Genomic DNA, 6435 nt, shown 5'->3' on the forward strand with positions numbered 1-6435 from the left:
GCACAATCAATTGTTGATTACTCTATTCAAGACAAATTTCTCTATTTTCAAAAGAAATTGTGCATCTCTAAACCATTTCAAAACCCTCTCATAGAGAAATTGCATAATCCACCTTATGCGGGCCATAGTGTAGCAGCCACATTTCAAAATCTATCTCGTGACTTCTTTTGGCCTCTTATGAAACAAGATGTCAAATCCTTTGTTGTTGAATGTTTGATTTGTCAAAAGGTTAAGTCTACCATAAGCAAGAAGTTAGGGTTACTCCATCCACTCCCTATTCCCGAGAGACCTTGGGAACATATTTTTGTTACGCTGTTTCCTCTAACGATGCATAAGCATGACATGATTTGGACCATCATAGATCGTTTTAGCAAACAGGATTATTTCATTCCTTGTAATAACAAATTGTCCGCACCTCAAGCCGCTAACTTATTTTTGAAGCATGTGTTCACTCACCATGGGTTACCTAAGGTAATAGTATCTGATAGAGATTCCACGTTTTGTAGTGCATTTTGGCAAACTTTATTCTCTAATCTAGGTACTACCTTAGACTATTCTACTACATTCCATCCACAATCCAATGGTCAGAGTGAGATCACTAATCGCACAATCATTGATTTTCTCAAAGCTTATGTTCATACACAACCAAAAAGGTGGGATGACTACATACACATTTTGCGATTTGCATACAATAACACCACTCATTCTGCTACTAGAAAAGCACCTTTTGAAATAGTATATGGTCACACACTCCCTACACCTATTACACGATTATCAAATACTATTCGTGCTGTTGCTGACAATTTAACTGTTGATTTTGATAAAATTTATGCTAATGTTCGTGCTGCCATTTCCCACTCACAAGAATTGTTTACTCGTCAAGCTAATAAGCACAGGAAGCCTTATCTTTTTAAGATAGGAGATTATGTGATGCTTCACATTCAAAATTGTTGTATCAAAAGTGTTGACACTAACCCCTTTGTGAAGCTAGCACCACGAGTTTATGGACCTTTCAAAGTCATTCACAAAATTAATGATGTTGCATATCATCTTGAATTGCCTAATCATTGGAAGATACATAATTCTTTTCATATTAGTCTCTTGAAACCTTTTAAGGGTACTATTCCATCTCATCCTATATATGATGAAGCTCCTCAATTGGTGGATCAAGAGGAACAACTACTCCCTGATGCTATAGTAGACCATGAGACTACCACCACACGTGTTGGTTCTGTGTATAACCATTATCTTGTGACTTTTAAGAACCATCCTAGAGAAGATGCTAAATAGTTTCCCTAAACGTTTTCCGTACTTATCCCAAACTTCTGGACTCTTATAATCACACACTAGATAGTTGTGAGTGAAGCAACTGAGGACAGTTGCTATCCTGGGTAGGAGGGATGTTAGGGGTGTCCGTACCCTCCTAGTGTGTAACATCCATGGTTAATGGGCGCTATACTCTTATGGATAGCTAGATTGAATTGATCGATTTACTGTTTGTTGTTGGTGTATTGAATACTAATTGTGTGTGATGGACAACTATAGGTTGGAGAGAGTGATAATGAAGTGAAGGGCAGGATCGGCCGATGGCGGGAACACATTTTGGACGGCTTACTAGCGGCCGAGATTACCCAGATTTTTATTATGACTATGGTTAATAGTCACTTGTAAATAAATACCCTAAGAGGGTGCAGTTGTAAATAGCCTTGAGATAAACAGATAAGACATACAATAAAAATAGGAGCTTGCTTTTGGGATAAAAGCTCCTTCTTGTAAATAAAGAAGCCCCATGTCGTGCACCCTAGTTTTGGCACAAAGGGCACCCTTTAATATATAAATACTCAAGATGGAAAGGGTGCCGCCATTTGGAGGGGGAGATTGAACCCATTCTTGTGTTGATGCTTTTATTTGATCTTTACCCTATGTTACACCCTATGCATGGAGATTTCAATTGTTATACTTGATCTTTGTGCAATCTTGGGTAAGTTTGTGCGTACTTGAGGGATCTTGTCCCTTTCAAAGTTAGTGAACTTAGAGTTTCCTAGAGGACTATGCAAATTTAATAGTATGAATTTTCTTACTCAGAAATTACCTCCTTGGAGTTTTTCGCTCTTGGAAGGTTGTCATACCCGAATTTGAGTAAGAAATGAAAGTTTCTCTTCCAAACTATTGTGGATAAGGAGAAAGAATGTAAGTGGAATTAGCACGAAAGGAAAGAATGTGAAAACTTTCCACTCCAGGAGCACCCAATGGAGAAGAGGGAATGTAAGAAATTTAGCAAGTCCTCAAAAGAGGGGTAAAACACATTTTTAGCACATTCTCAGCCAATCAAACAAAGAACTACAAGAAGAGAGACACCTCTTGTTGCTAAAATGAGCCCTACATAGTCACCTGACCCTCTAGAGGCTAAAATAAGCCCTACATAGTCACCTGGCCCCCTAGAGGATATATAAAGACCCCCTACCTACATCATTGCCTAACCCATATGGAAGAGAAATCTTGTTTGGCAACCTCTATTTAATCATTTTTGCTAGTAGGAAAACGTAATTTATCATTTTTTGCTAGTAGAATATGTAATTTTTCTCTTTTATTTATTCAAACTAGAGATTCTTTACTCTAGAAACATAAATATTCACTCCTCTTTACATGGATTATATATATATATATATATATATATATAACATAAATATTCACTCCTCTTTACATGGATTATATATATATATATATATATATATATAGAAAAAGTGCTTAATTTTATTTTTAATTGAGAAGGTAGTGTCGTTATAATGATGAAATTTCGGGAAATCTAATTAAAGAGTTACTTTAGAAAATTGAGTAGGGGACTAGGAGAAGATAAATAGATGTGTAATTATGGAATTTAAAATTCTAAAATTAGTGAAAAAATAACATAGAATTTATGGGGAAATTAACTAAACACTTAATTAAGCTAAGAGGATTTGTTAATCACTTCCTCTCACTTAGTATAACCTAGGATAATTTTCCCCTTAATTTGTGAATTAAGAGTATAGAGAATTTTCTAATTTAATGAGCTTTTAGGAATAAATTTATTAGGGAAATTATTTAGAAGAGTTGGAAAATTATGAAATTTGGAACTGAGGCGTCTTAACACCTATAATATTGATTTGCTCCTTGGTGTTCAATATTGAAATAGACATAAGCTAGCTTGATCTCTATGTCCTTCTTCTCTTGTAATGAATTGATTCACTTGAGCCTTAGATTTGTCACCTTGATTTGCTTTAGGATTATATCTCACTATTTGAGATCCAACATTAGACTAATTTTCATTACCCTTGAATGCTCCTTGCGGTCCTCTAAATCCACCTATTTTTTTATGTGCTATTGCTAGAAGTTCCTTTGGGAAAGATTCATAAAATTCTAGAAGCTAGAGGATTAGTTTGATCTGAGAAGCCTTTATTGGGGTTAGGTTCTTGGTTAAAGTTCTTGTTAGGGTCCCAAGAGTTGTGAACATTTGAAGGATTTAGGTTTGAGGGTTGACGTAGATTAGGGTATGGAGGAAAATCTTGAGCACAATGTCTTGGATTAAGACAATTAAGGCACAAATTCTCTCTGAAGGCCTTCTCTTTAAGGAAAATAGGTAGCTAACTTATCTTCCATTGAGGATTAGATTTGAAGCTGGAATGATTCCACTTAACATCCCAATTTGGTAGAGGTTCCTCCTTGCACTTCTTGGTTAAATTCACTTCTTACTCCATTGGCTTCCCACCATCCAATACGTCTATGAAAGTAGCCAATCAAAGAGATTGCAAATGAGAATTCAATGGAGGGTTCAAAGCTATAATGAATCTAGCCACCTTGACTTCTTAAGTCATTCTTGGAGGTGCATATTGCAATAAGATGAGGAAGTGATGATAATATCCCTCCAAATCATTAGGGGAACTTTGAGGTCATTTTTTTGCCTTTTAGCGTGTAGAGAGAGAGTGCTCTTAGCCAATGAGAGGAGAGCTTACGCTATGGAATCTTTCTTTTTGAAAATAAGAAGTGCATTTCTTTTGCTAATTTTATTTAGGGGCAAATTCGTGAAAGGGTCTTTTTCATGTCAGAAGCTCACCTTTTTTCTCATCTAGCTCTTCCTTTTTCACCCCCAAACCATCATGACAAATGTCGAGCTCAGCCTTCTCTCTTCACGAGGCCACCTACTTTCATTAGAGCCAAAAGCGCCCCCCCCCCTCTTTCTCGCCATTTTGAATTTTGTTGTTCCCCCTTCTCCTTCTCTTGCTCATTCTTCTTCTTCATTTTTTGGCTATAGAAAACTATGCCAGATCTAAACGTCCTAGTACCTCCATTGAATATATATCCACATATAATACATTTGATATGCAGGAGGGTAGATGGATTCCTATTACCATAGCTAAGGGTAGTTGGATAACTATGCAACAAAATAGGAGAAAGAAACAGGTAACCACCAATCCATTCATTTCGTGTTGGAAAGGAAGAGTGAAGGATTTTAGACACGGCTCAAACATGAAGACAATCAAAGAGGTGCTGGTACAACATGTTTTTATGCATACCATCTTCAACCAAATACCTGGGATCTTCCTTTACACAGGCCTAACTATAAGTTCTCTTTGCATGTTAAAACTAAAGTTAGATTTATGATTTTATAGATTTATAGCATTTAGCTTTTGATTTTGTAGATTTATATCCCTCCAACTTAGAGGAATGGCAGCTAGTGGAGTGTATTGTTGATATTATTGATGTTTTTCATGCCTCTGTTGGAGATAAAGGAAGAACAAGAGGGTCCCTTGTAGAGAATGGTGTGTTCTTTTATGACCATTTCTATGTCTCTCCTAACTCACAAGGATCATGGGGTTCTCTGACCAAGCTTCCACTTCCTAATTTTGGGTGTGAGGAGTGGCCTTTACCAAATTCTAGCACAAGTGAATGCTATAGATGTAAGCTATTCAATGAACTTCAGAGATGTATGAAACCTAATATTGCTAGTAAACAGAGCAAAATTGTCCTCTTCATGCCTATCCTTGTGTTTGTAGACTTCTTCTCTAATATGCAAGCTAGAAGGTGTAAAAATTTGTTCTCAGTGAGAAGCTTACAAGCAAAAAATGTTCTTCAGTTTGTTGATGAAGGCTGGGACACAAAAGTAGTTAGTGGAATCACATGTAAGGTGCATGAAGAGTCAATTTCTTGCAAATATATGGTTGCTACACAAAACTTCATTTTGACATTTTATTATAGTAGATGGCACCATGTGGGTGGTGTCCTAATCCCTCTAGACCAAGACATGGAAGATTTTGGCGTGAATCCAGTCATTGATCTTGATTTGTGGCTCAACAATGAAGTTATCACTATTTTAAAGATAAGGGCCATGTGTACATTGCAACAAGTGAGACAGAATCTTCTAAATGAAGAAATTGAATTGCCAAAGTCATTTTCTTTCAAAGTGGATGACAAAAAGGCAAGTTTGTTTGACACTAACATTAATGTTCTTAACATTTCATACTAGCATGCATATCTTCTTACTTTACACTCTTTGCAGGTCTCTAAAAGGAGTGAAAGGAATATAAGATGCAAAGACATCCAAAATGCTGTTGTTTAAGTAATTAGGTAAAAGAAACATGAAAACATAATCAGATTGATTTCTTCAAAGACTTACATATCAAATTACTTTGAATTATATTTACAAGTGTAAACTTTTGTTTGCCTTTTCTGTAGGAGATTACATATCTCGGATTAAGAAGGTTGCTGGAGATTACTATCAAGGATTTACAAAATGCTAGAGATATACAAAAAACTTCCACCTAAATGTAACCCAAAAGGGAAAATGGATGTACAAAGTATTTTTTTAATGAGAAGAGTCAATCTATTTCTTGTGTCTTGGACTCATCCTGGTAGAGGCAGGTATTGGCTTTGAAGGGGTGCTTGGTGGTGTTCTCTCTTATGCCTTTCTTGCTTTCTTCTTTTGCTTCACCTTCTTATCCTTCTCCTCCTTCTCTTTCTTCTCCTCCTGTTGTTGTTTCTTCTCCTCCTCCTCTTCTTTGTCCTCCTCCTTCTCTTCCCTCTCCTCTTCTTTGTCCTCCTCCTTCTCTTCTTTCTTCTCCGCTTCTTTCTCTTCCTTCTTCTCTTCTTTCTCCTCCTCCTTCTCTTCTTTGTCCTCCTCCTTCTCTTCATTCTCCTTCTTCTTCTCTTCTTTCTCTTTCACCTCTTCTTTCTCCTCCTCCTCTTCTTTCTCCTTCTCCTTCTCCTCTTCTTTCTCTTTCTGCTTCTTCTTTCTCCTTCTACTCCTCCTCCTTCTCCTCCTTCTGCTCCTCCACTTTCTCCTCTCTAGCCTTTCTGGATTTCCTTGGAGTCCTTGGCTTCTTAGGAGTAGGGACCTTCTCCTTCTCATCCTGCTCCTTGGAGGTCCCTGTCGTCCCTTCTCTTTTACTCTTTCTTTTCTTA

The 6435-nt window shown here is 36.9% G+C and overlaps 1 pseudogene; it reads left to right on the forward strand.

Annotated features, from left to right (window-relative positions):
• Window positions 1–1586: 1586 nt before the first annotated feature.
• On the forward strand, window positions 1587–5799 carry LOC148023323 (uncharacterized; annotated as a pseudogene).
• The last annotated feature ends 636 nt before the right edge of the window (window positions 5800–6435 follow it).

This window comes from Lygodium microphyllum, chromosome 16 (genome assembly GCF_053477565.2).
Source record: "Lygodium microphyllum isolate KBCC chromosome 16, Lygodium_microphyllum_v1.1.10, whole genome shotgun sequence".
Classification (NCBI taxonomy): Eukaryota; Viridiplantae; Streptophyta; class Polypodiopsida; order Schizaeales; family Lygodiaceae; genus Lygodium; species Lygodium microphyllum.